The sequence below is a fragment of the Pleurodeles waltl genome, chromosome 7, assembly GCF_031143425.1.
Source record: "Pleurodeles waltl isolate 20211129_DDA chromosome 7, aPleWal1.hap1.20221129, whole genome shotgun sequence".
Taxonomy (NCBI): Eukaryota; Metazoa; Chordata; class Amphibia; order Caudata; family Salamandridae; genus Pleurodeles; species Pleurodeles waltl.
In genome coordinates this window covers 1,122,412,611-1,122,425,057 of record NC_090446.1, presented here as the reverse complement: position 1 = coordinate 1,122,425,057, position 12,447 = coordinate 1,122,412,611, and the positions used below count along the sequence as shown (strand labels likewise).

The following is a 12,447-nucleotide window of genomic DNA, read 5'->3' as shown; positions in this document are numbered from 1 at the left end:
TTAGTTTTAGCCTTGCCCAACTCTAATTTTCCAAACCTAGAGCATACATTTGGCGCAGATTGTAATACTTTGTTAGTACGACCTGTTGTTCCCTTAAGAGTGCATATGTTGTGAACAAACAAGATGGCCAAATTATATCGTAGGAGTCTACCACACCAGGTCCTTCACTCGTAAGAACAGTGGGACTGAAGCATGATGGATTAACTAGTTCCCTTAAATGCAGCCATTTCAAACTTTAATCACCACAGCTGGGGACTCTTTAAAGGTGATATGAACTTCTTTTATACCTGAGTGGGAGCGACAAACATGTAGAATATGTGTCGTATTTTTAGAAAGTGTTTGTAGCTATTGGTTAACAGCACTCCTGTGCAACCCTGTTGGCCTAATTCTAAGGCAGCCAAATACTCACAAAGGGATTGTGGGTTTGAGTTCTTTCTGGGGTGGAAGAAGATGTATTTTGGAGATGTTTATCTAGTTTCCTAAGGGTCTTCCTTCTTAACAACATTAGCACTGAAGCGTGCTGATAAAATAACCAATTCCAACAAACTTTACTCCGCCACCTGTTCAAGTACCACAGCAGAGCATTTTCTCCACTGCTAGGATAGGAATGGAGAAATGTGCTTGTTTTATGTCTGAGCAGAAAAGCTATATGTTTGAATGGATGTGTGGGATAAAACACACCCTGTCGTATGTTGTAAAGGTATTGCAAGTTGTGGAGTAGCTTAGTGATCACATAGAGGTAAGTGGGTGAAGACAGAATTCCTCTGTGGGGTGAATGAACTCGGAGGTGACTTGCGTTATCCTTTTTATGTATGACAAAGGTACTTTATTTCTTACTGCACATTTCAATGCCATCACTCAAAAAAAACAAAAAATTCCTAGTCTTTTGTTGTTTCATATGGAAGATTATGTTTTCAGGCATGGAGAATGAAAGCAGAAGCTGTAGTGCTGAATTAGACGTTCTCACAAACCATGTAATAATTTGTTCAAAAAAAGGCATGACATTTCTGAGTCATATTAAAAATGATGTGTAAATATGCAGATAGAGTCTATCTTTCCAGTAATGATCTACAGTGTGCAAAAAGTAAACCTTTTGCCATAAGTATCTCCTTTCTGCTAAGCACCGATCATTAAAAATCTCTCTAAAAATATGTATATCAGAAGAAGGAAATGCTAGTTCGGGTTGATGTTGTTAGAACTGCAAGTGCAGTTGTATTCCTGGAGCTGCCTTGACGTTTCCTGCTGGCTCGAGCAGTGGGCATTTTGTTGTGACATGTGAAGTGAAGTTAGGAGAGTTTAGCGTCCGCATTGTGTTGTTCTTCCAGGTGAGGGTATATTAGATATTTGAATAGTTGTAAGGACTTTAAAGAGAGGGGAGTTATCCATGGATTGCTTGTTGTGAATGTATTGCATAAGTGATTCCATAGACTTAAACTGCGGTAGAGACCACATGATAGAGAGTGGATCTTGTATTTGGAGGACAGGGGAGAGCAGCATCAACATGGCCCCAGTGGCCTAATGGATAAGGCACTGGCCTCCTAAGCCAGGGATTGTGGGTTCAAGTCCCATCTGGGGTGAAACTCTGTACATTCAGCTCTTGAGTTTTACATTTTCAAAGCACAAACCACACAATTCAGCCCTTGCTTTACATAGACTTTGCAGCTATGGAACATCAATCTACCTTCAAAACACAAGTGCTGGAACTCAAAAACATTTGCCTACATATCCTACTCTTGGGCCCAGTCTGGAGAATGGGATTTCAACCCACCTTTCTGGCTAGACATTTTTTATGTCCTCCTTTGGATAGCACTCGCAGGCAGTCTCCCATTTAGCATTAAAACATGTACTTATTTCACCACTTGAATGTATAAACTGTTGAATAATTAAAAATACCATGTGAAACTGCTATGTTGATAAAGAAGTATTTCTTGAAAAAAGTGCAGCAGATGGGAAGACAGTGCACTCTATTTTGTGCTACTATCGCTGGGCCCCTAGTCTTAGAAACCAAACTGAGTTTAGGGAGGGCAGGGTGGTGTTTCAATGATGGCAGTTAAATAGATTTTTCAAAACACCCGGGGTGTTGTTAGACTGAGAAGTTGATGGGACACCTGTGAAAGGCAGCTTTACTTTTCTGCTTTTAATTGATGTAGATTGTATGTCCTGTTTAACAACCTTTGGTTTCAACAAGGACATTAGAGAGATATTGGGACACTGTCTGGGATGCTTGTCCTCTCTCTATTTTGAAAATTTGCCATGCCAACTAAGGGCCAAGGCAGACGTTTAGTTTTAGCCTTGCCCAACTCTAATTTTCCAAACCTAGAGCATACATTTGGCGCAGATTGTAATACTGTGTTAGTACTACCTGTTGTTCCCTTAAGAGTGCATATATTGTGAACAAACAAGATGGCCAAATTATATCGTAGGAGTCTACCACACCAGGTCCTTCACTCGTAAGAACAGTGGGACTGAAGCATGATGGATTAACTAGTTCCCTTAAATGCAGCCATTTCAAACTTTAATCACCACAGCTGGGGACTCTTTAAAGGTGATATGAACTTCTTTTATACCTGAGTGGGAGCGACAAACATATAGAATAAGTGTCGTATTTTTAGAAAGTGTTTGTAGCTATTGGTTAACAGCACTCCTGTGCAACCCTGTTGGCCTAATTCTAAGGCAGTCAAATACTCACAAAGGGATTGTGGGTTTGAGTTCTTTCTGGGGTGGAAGAAGATGTATTTTGGAGATGTTTATCTAGTTTCCGAAGGGTCTTCCTTCTTAACAACATTAGCACTGAAGCGTGCTGATAAAATAACCAATTCCAACAAACTTTACTCCGCCACCTGTTCAAGTACCACAGCAGAGCATTTTCTCCACTGCTAGGATAGGAATGGAGAAATGTGCTTGTTTTATGTCTGAGCACAAAAGATATATGTTTGAATGGATGTGTGGGATAAAATACACCCTGTCGTATGTTGTAAAGGTATTGCAAGTTGTGGAGTTGCTTAGTGATCACATAGAGGTAAGTGGGTGAAGACAGAATTCCTCTGTGGGGTGAATGAACTCGGAGGTGACTTGCGTTATCCTTTTTATGTATGACAAAGGTACTTTATTTCTTACTGCACATTTCAATGCCATCACTCAAAAAAAACAAAAAATTCCTAGTCTTTTGTTGTTTCATATGGAAGATTAAGTTTTCAGGCATGGAGAATGAAAGCAGAAGCTGTAGTGCTGAATTAGACGTTCTCACAAACCATGTAATAATTTGTTCAAAAAAAGGCATGACATTTCTGAGTCATATTCAAAATGATGTGTAAATATGCAGATAGAGTCTATCTTTCCAGTAATGATCTACAGTGTGCAAAAAGTAAACCTTTTGCCATAAGTATCTCCTTTCTGCTAAGCACCGATCATTAAAAATCTCTCTATAAATATGTATATCAGAAGAAGGAAATGCTAGTTCGGGTTGATGTTGTTAGAACTGCAAGTGCAGTTGTATTCCTTGAGCTGCCTTGATGTTTCCTGCTGGCTCGAGCAGTGGGCATTTTGTTGTGACATGTGAAGTGAAGTTAGGAGAGTTTAGTGTCCGCATGGTGTTGTTCTTCCAGGTGAGGGTATATTAGCTATTTGAATAGTTGTAAGGACTTTAAAGAGAGGGGAGTTATCCATGGATTGCTTGTTGTGAATGTATTGTATAAGTGATTCCATAGACTTAAACTGCGGTAGAGGCCACATGATAGGGAGTGGATCTTGTATTTGGAGGACAGGGGAGAGCAGTAGCAACGTGGCCCCAGTGGCCTAATGGATAAGGCACTGGCCTCCTAAGCCAGGGATTGTGGGTTCAAGTCCCATCTGGGGTGAAACTCTGTACGTTCAGCTCTTGACTTTTACATTTTCAAAGCACAAACCACACAATTCAGCCCTTCCTTTACATAGACTTTGCAGCTATGGAACATCAATCTACCTTCAAAACACAAGTGCTGGAACTCAAAAACATTTACCTACATATTCTACTCTTGGGCCCAGTCTGGAGAATGGGATTTCAACCCACCTTTCTGGCTAGACATTTTTTATGTCCTCCTTTGGATAGCACTCGCAGGCAGTCTCCCATTTAGCATTAAAACATGTACTTATTTCACCACTTGAATGCATAAACTGTTGAATAATTAAAAATACCATGTGAAACTGCTATGTTGATAAAGAAGTATTTCTCAAAAAAAGTGCAGCAGATGGGAAGACAGTGCACCCTATTTTATGCTACTATCGCTGGGCCCCTAGTCTTAGAAACCAAACTGAGTTTAGGGAGGGCAGGGTGGTGTTTCAATGATGGCAGTTAAATAGATTTTTCAAAACACCCGGGGTGTTGTTAGACTGAGAAGTTGATGGGACACCTGTGAAAGGCAGCTTTACTTGTCTGCTTTTAGTTGGTGTAGATTGTATGTCCTGTTTAACAAGCTTTGGTTTCAACAAGGACATTAGAGAGATATTGGGACACTGCCTGGGATGCTTGTCCTCTCTCTATTTTGAAAATTTGCCATGCCAACTAAGGGCCAAGGCAGACGTTTAGTTTTAGCCTTGCCCAACTCTAATTTTCCAAACCTAGAGCATACATTTGGCGCAGATTGTAATACTTTGTTAGTACTACCTGTTGTTCCCTTAAGAGTGCATATATTGTGAACAAACAAGATGGCCAAATTATATCGTAGGAGTCTGCCACACCAGGTCCTTCACTCGTAAGAACAGTGGGACTGAAGCATGATGGATTAACTAGTTCTCTTAAATGCAGCCATTTCAAACTTTAATCACCACAGCTGGGGACTCTTTAAAGGTGATATGAACTTCTTTTATACCTGAGTGGGAGCGACAAACATGTAGAATATGTGTTGTATTTTTAGAAAGTGTTTGTAGCTATTGGTTAACAGCACTCCTGTGCAACCCCGTTGGCCTAATTCTAAGGCAGTCAAATACTCACAAAGGGATTGTGGGTTTGAGTTATTTCTGGGGTGGAAGAAGATGTAATTTGGAGATGTTTATCTAGTTTCCTAAGGGTCTTCCTTCTTAACAACATTAGCACGGAAGCGTGCTGATAAAATAACCAATTCCAACAAACTTTACTCCGCCACCTGTTCAAGTACCACAGCAGAGCATTTTCTCCACTGCTAGGATAGGAATGGAGAAATGTGCTTGTTTTATGTCTGAACAGAAAAGATATATGTTTGAATGGATGTGTGGGATAAAACACACCCTGTCGTATGTTGTAAAGGTATTGCAAGTTGTGGAGTAGCTTAGTGATCACATAGAGGAAAGTGGGTGAAGACAGAATTCCTCTGTGGGGTGAATGAACTCGGAGGTGACTTGCGTTATCCTTTTTATGTATGACAAAGGTACTTTATTTCTTACTGCACATTTCAATGCCATCACTCAAAAAAAACAAAAAATTCCTAGTCTTTTGTTGTTTCATATGGAAGATTATGTTTTCAGGCATGGAGAATGAAAGCAGAAGCTGTAGTGCTGAATTAGACGTTCTCACAAACCATGTAATAATTTGTTCAAAAAAAGGCATGACATTTCTGAGTCATATTAAAAATGATGTGTAAATATGCAGATAGAGTCTATCTTTCCAGTAATGATCTACAGTGTGCAAAAAGTAAACCTTTTGCCATAAGTATCTCCTTTCTGCTAAGCACCGATCATTAAAAATCTCTCTATAAATATGTATATCAGAAGAAGGAAATGCTAGTTCGGGTTGATGTTGTTAGAACTGCAAGTGCAGTTGTATTCCTTGAGCTGCCTTGATGTTTCCTGCTGGCTCGAGCAGTGGGCATTTTGTTGTGACATGTGAAGTGAAGTTAGGAGAGTTTAGCATCCGCATTGTGTTGTTCTTCCAGGTGAGGGTATATTAGATATTTGAATAGTTGTAAGGACTTTAAAGAGAGGGGAGTTATCCATGGATTGCTTGTTGTGAATGTATTGTATAAGTGATTCCATAGACTTAAACTGCGGTAGAGACCACATGATAGGGAGTGGATCTTGTATCTGGAAGACAGGGGAGAGCAGCATCAACATGGCCCCAGTGGCCTAATGGATAAGGCACTGGCCTCCTAAGCCAGGGATTGTGAGTTCAAGTCCCATCTGGGGTGAAACTCTGTACCTTCAGCTCTTGACTTTTACATTTTCAAAGCCGAAACCACACAATTCAGCCCTTGCTTTACATAGACTTTGCAGCTATGGAACATCAATCTACCTTCAAAACACAAGTGCTGGAACTCAAAAACATTTGCCTACATATCCTACTCTTGGGCCCAGTCTGGAGAATGGGATTTCAACCCACCTTTCTGGCTAGACATTTTTTATGTCCTCCTTTGGATAGCACTCGCAGGCAGTCTCCCATTTAGCATTAAAACACGTACTTATTTCACCACTTGAATGTATAAACTGTTGAATAATTAAAAATACCATGTGAAACTACTATGTTGATAAAGAAGTATTTCTTGAAAAAAGTGCAGCAGATGGGAAGACAGTGCACCCTATTTTGTGCTACTATCGCTGGGCCCCTAGTCTTAGAAACCAAACTGAGTTTAGGGAGGGCAGGGTGGTGTTTCAATGATGGCAGTTAAATAGATTTTTCAAAACACCCGGGGTGTTGTTAGACTGAGAAGTTGATGGGACACCTGTGAAAGGCAGCTTTACTTTTCTGCTTTTAGTTGATGTAGATTGTATGTCCTGTTTAACAACCTTTGGTTTCAACAAGGACATTAGAGAGATATTGGGACACTGCTTGGGATGCTTGTCCTCTCTCTATTTTGAAAATTTGCCATGCCAACTAAGGGCCAAGGCAGACGTTTAGTTTTAGCCTTGCCCAACTCTAATTTTCCAAACCTAGAGCATACATTTGGCGCAGATTGTAATGCTGTGTTAGTACTACCTGTTGTTCCCTTAAGAGTGCAAATATTGTGAACAAACAAGATGGCCAAATTATATCGTAGGAGTCTGCCACACCAGGTCCTTCACTCGTAAGAACAGTGGGACTGAAGCATGATGGATTAACTAGTTCTCTTAAATGCAGCCATTTCAAACTTTAATCACCACAGCTGGGGACTCTTTAAAGGTGATATGAACTTCTTTTATACCTGAGTGGGAGCGACAAACATGTAGAATATGTGTTGTATTTTTAGAAAGTGTTTGTAGCTATTGGTTAACAGCACTCCTGTGCAACCCCGTTGGCCTAATTCTAAGGCAGTCAAATACTCACAAAGGGATTGTGGGTTTGAGTTATTTCTGGGGTGGAAGAAGATGTATTTTGGAGATGTTTATCTAGTTTCCTAAGGGTCTTCCTTCTTAACAACATTAGCACGGAAGCGTGCTGATAAAATAACCAATTCCAACAAACTTTACTCCGCCACCTGTTCAAGTACCACAGCAGAGCATTTTCTCCACTGCTAGGATAGGAATGGAGAAATGTGCTTGTTTTATGTCTGAACAGAAAAGATATATGTTTGAATGGATGTGTGGGATAAAACACACCCTGTCGTATGTTGTAAAGGTATTGCAAGTTGTGGAGTAGCTTAGTGATCACATAGAGGAAAGTGGGTGAAGACAGAATTCCTCTGTGGGGTGAATGAACTCGGAGGTGACTTGCGTTATCCTTTTTATGTATGACAAAGGTACTTTATTTCTTACTGCACATTTCAATGCCATCACTCAAAAAAAACAAAAAATTCCTAGTCTTTTGTTGTTTCATATGGAAGATTATGTTTTCAGGCATGGAGAATGAAAGCAGAAGCTGTAGTGCTGAATTAGACGTTCTCACAAACCATGTAATAATTTGTTCAAAAAAAGGCATGACATTTCTGAGTCATATTAAAAATGATGTGTAAATATGCAGATAGAGTCTATCTTTCCAGTAATGATCTACAGTGTGCAAAAAGTAAACCTTTTGCCATAAGTATCTCCTTTCTGCTAAGCACCGATCATTAAAAATCTCTCTATAAATATGTATATCAGAAGAAGGAAATGCTAGTTCGGGTTGATGTTGTTAGAACTGCAAGTGCAGTTGTATTCCTTGAGCTGCCTTGATGTTTCCTGCTGGCTCGAGCAGTGGGCATTTTGTTGTGACATGTGAAGTGAAGTTAGGAGAGTTTAGCGTCCGCATTGTGTTGTTCTTCCAGGTGAGGGTATATTAGATATTTGAATAGTTGTAAGGACTTTAAAGAGAGGGGAGTTATCCATGGATTGCTTGTTGTGAATGTATTGTATAAGTGATTCCATAGACTTAAACTGCGGTAGAGACCACATGATAGGGAGTGGATCTTGTATCTGGAAGACAGGGGAGAGCAGCATCAACATGGCCCCAGTGGCCTAATGGATAAGGCACTGGCCTCCTAAGCCAGGGATTGTGAGTTCAAGTCCCATCTGGGGTGAAACTCTGTACCTTCAGCTCTTGACTTTTACATTTTCAAAGCCCAAACCACACAATTCAGCCCTTGCTTTACATAGACTTTGCAGCTATGGAACATCAATCTACCTTCAAAACACAAGTGCTGGAACTCAAAAACATTTGCCTACATATCCTACTCTTGGGCCCAGTCTGGAGAATGGGATTTCAACCCACCTTTCTGGCTAGACATTTTTTATGTCCTCCTTTGGATAGCACTCGCAGGCAGTCTCCCATTTAGCATTAAAACACGTACTTATTTCACCACTTGAATGTATAAACTGTTGAATAATTAAAAATACCATGTGAAACTACTATGTTGATAAAGAAGTATTTCTTGAAAAAAGTGCAGCAGATGGGAAGACAGTGCACCCTATTTTGTGCTACTATCGCTGGGCCCCTAGTCTTAGAAACCAAACTGAGTTTAGGGAGGGCAGGGTGGTGTTTCAATGATGGCAGTTAAATAGATTTTTCAAAACACCCGGGGTGTTGTTAGACTGAGAAGTTGATGGGACACCTGTGAAAGGCAGCTTTACTTTTCTGCTTTTAGTTGATGTAGATTGTATGTCCTGTTTAACAACCTTTGGTTTCAACAAGGACATTAGAGAGATATTGGGACACTGCTTGGGATGCTTGTCCTCTCTCTATTTTGAAAATTTGCCATGCCAACTAAGGGCCAAGGCAGACGTTTAGTTTTAGCCTTGCCCAACTCTAATTTTCCAAACCTAGAGCATACATTTGGCGCAGATTGTAATGCTGTGTTAGTACTACCTGTTGTTCCCTTAAGAGTGCAAATATTGTGAACAAACAAGATGGCCAAATTATATCGTAGGAGTCTACCACACCAGGTCCTTCACTCGTAAGAACAGTGGGACCGAAGCATGATGGATTAACTAGTTCCCTTAAATGCAGCCATTTCAAACTTTAATCACCACAGCTGGGGACTCTTTAAAGGTGATATGAACTTCTTTTATACCTGAGTGGGAGCGACAAACATGTAGAATATGTGTCGTATTTTTAGAAAGTGTTTGTAGCTATTGGTTAACAGCACTCCTGTGCAACCCTGTTGGCCTAATTCTAAGGCAGTCAAATACTCACAAAGGGATTGTGGGTTTGAGTTCTTTCTGGGGTGGAAGAAGATGTATTTTGGAGATGTTTATCTAGTTTCCTAAGGGTCTTCCTTCTTAACAACATTAGCACTGAAGCGTGCTGATAAAATAACCAATGCCAACAAACTTTACTCCGCCACCTGTTCAAGTACCACAGTAGAGCATTTTCTCCACTGCTAGGATAGGAATGGAGAAATGTGCTTGTTTTATGTCTGAGCACAAAAGATATATGTTTGAATGGATGTGTGGGATAAAACACACCCTGTCGTATGTTGTAAAGGTATTGCAAGTTGTGGAGTAGCTTAGTGATCACATAGAGGTAAGTGGGTGAAGACAGAATTCCTCTGTGGGGTGAATGAACTCGGAGGTGACTTGCGTTATCCTTTTTATGTATGACAAAGGTACTTTTTTTCTTACTGCACATTTCAATGCCATCACTCAAAAAAAACAAAAAATTCCGAGTCTTTTGTTGTTTCATATGGAAGATTATGTTTTCAGGCATGGAGAATGAAAGCAGAAGCTGTAGTGCTGAATTAGATGTTCTCACAAACCATGTAATAATTTGTTCAAAAAAAGGCATGACATTTCTGAGTCATATTAAAAATGATGTGTAAATATGCAGATAGAGTCTATCTTTCCAGTAATGATCTACAGTGTGCAAAAAGTAAACCTTTTGTCATAAGTATCTCCTTTCTGCTAAGCACCGATCATTAAAAATCTCTCTATAAATATGTATATCAGAAGAAGGAAATGCTAGTTCGGGTTGATGTTGTTAGAACTGCAAGTGCAATTGTATTCCTTGAGCTGCCTTGATGTTTCCTGCTGGCTCGAGCAGTGGGCATTTTGTTGTGACATGTGAAGTGAAGTTAGGAGAGTTTAGTGTCCGCATGGTGTTGTTCTTCCAGGTGAGGGTATATTAGCTATTTGAATAGTTGTAAGGACTTTAAAGAGAGGGGAGTTATCCATGGATTGCTTGTTGTGAATGTATTGTATAAGTGATTCCATAGACTTAAACTGCGGTAGAGACCACATGATAGGGAGTGGATCTTGTATTTGGAGGACAGGGGAGAGCAGTATCAACGTGGCCCCAGTGGCCTAATGGATAAGATACTGGCCTCCTAAGCCAGGGATTGTGGGTTCAAGTTCCATCTGGGGTGAAACTCTGTACATTCAGCTCTTGACTTTTACATTTTCAAAGCACAAACCACACAATTCAGCCCTTCCTTTACATAGACTTTGCAGCTATGGAACATCAATCTACCTTCAAAACACAAGTGCTGGAACTCAAAAACATTTACCTACATATTCTACTCTTGGGCCCAGTCTGGAGAATGGGATTTCAACCCACCTTTCTGGCTAGACATTTTTTATGTCCTCCTTTGGATAGCACTCTCAGGCAGTCTCCCATTTAGCATTAAAACATGTACTTATTTCACCACTTGAATGCATAAACTGTTGAATAATTAAAAATACCATGTGAAACTGCTATGTTGATAAAGAAGTATTTCTCAAAAAAAGTGCAGCAGATGGGAAGACAGTGCACCCTATTTTATGCTACTATCGCTGGGCCCCTAGTCTTAGAAACCAAACTGAGTTTAGGGAGGGCAGGGTGGTGTTTCAATGATGGCAGTTAAATAGATTTTTCAAAACACCCGGGGTGTTGTTAGACTGAGAAGTTGATGGGACACCTGTGAAAGGCAACTTTACTTGTCTGCTTTTAGTTGATGTAGATTGTATGTCCTGTTTAACAACCTTTGGTTTCAACAAGGACATTATAGAGATATTGGGACACTGCCTGGGATGCGTGTCCTCTCTCTATTTTGAAAATTTGCCATGCCAACTAAGGGCCAAGGCAGACGTTTAGTTTTAGCCTTACCCAACTCTAATTTTCCAAACCTAGAGCATACATTTGGCGCAGATTGTAATACTTTGTTAGTACTACCTGTTGTTCCCTTAAGAGTGCATATATTGAGAACAAACAAGATGGCCAAATGATATCGTAGGAGTCTGCCACACCAGGTCCTTCACTCGTAAGAACAGTGGGACTGAAGCATGATGGATTAACTAGTTCCCTTAAATGCAGCCATTTCAAACTTTAATCACCACAGCTGGGGACTCTTTAAAGGTGATATGAACTTCTTTTATACCTGAGTGGGAGCGACAAACATGTAGAATATGTGTTGTATTTTTAGAAAGTGTTTGTAGCTATTGGTTAACAGCACTCCTGTGCAACCCCGTTGGCCTAATTCTAAGGCAGTCAAATACTCACAAAGGGATTGTGGGTTTGAGTTATTTCTGGGGTGGAAGAAGATGTATTTTGGAGATGTTTATCTAGTTTCCTAAGGGTCTTCCTTCTTAACAACATTAGCACGGAAGCGTGCTGATAAAATAACCAATTCCAACAAACTTTACTCCGCCTCCTGTTCAAGTACCACAGCAGAGCATTTTCTCCACTGCTAGGATAGGAATGGAGAAATGTGCTTGTCTTATGTCTGAACAGAAAAGATATATGTTTGAATAGATGTGTGGGATAAAACACACCCTGTCGTATGTTGTAAAGGTATTGCAAGTTGTGGAGTAGCTTAGTGATCACATAGAGGAAAGTGGGTGAAGACAGAATTCCTCTGTGGGCTGAATGAACTCAGAGGTGACTTGCGTTATCCTTTTTATGTATGACAAAGGTACTTTATTTCTTACTGCACATTTCAATGCCATCACTCAAAAAAACCAAAAAATACCTAGTCTTTTGTTGTTTCATATGGAAGATTATGTTTTCAGGCATGGAGAATGAAAGCAGAAGCTGTAGTGCTGAATTAGACGTTCTCACAAACCATGTAATAATTTGTTCAAAAAAAGGCATGACATTTCTGAGTCATATTAAAAATGATGTGTAAATATGCAGATAGA

General features: G+C 40.0%; 4 non-coding genes across 4 annotated transcripts; all 4 read left to right on the top strand.

The window, feature by feature from the left end:
- The first annotated feature begins 1,504 nt into the window (after window positions 1–1,504).
- On the top strand, window positions 1,505–1,577 carry TRNAR-CCU (transfer RNA arginine (anticodon CCU)). The gene has a single exon. It is a non-coding gene; the product is annotated as a tRNA-Arg (tRNA).
- A 2,207-nt stretch (window positions 1,578–3,784) lies between these two features.
- On the top strand, window positions 3,785–3,857 carry TRNAR-CCU (transfer RNA arginine (anticodon CCU)). The gene has a single exon. It is a non-coding gene; the product is annotated as a tRNA-Arg (tRNA).
- A 2,207-nt stretch (window positions 3,858–6,064) lies between these two features.
- On the top strand, window positions 6,065–6,137 carry TRNAR-CCU (transfer RNA arginine (anticodon CCU)). Its single transcript has one exon. It is a non-coding gene; the product is annotated as a tRNA-Arg (tRNA).
- A 2,207-nt stretch (window positions 6,138–8,344) lies between these two features.
- TRNAR-CCU (transfer RNA arginine (anticodon CCU)) lies at window positions 8,345–8,417 on the top strand. The gene has a single exon. It is a non-coding gene; the product is annotated as a tRNA-Arg (tRNA).
- Window positions 8,418–12,447: the final 4,030 nt, after the last annotated feature.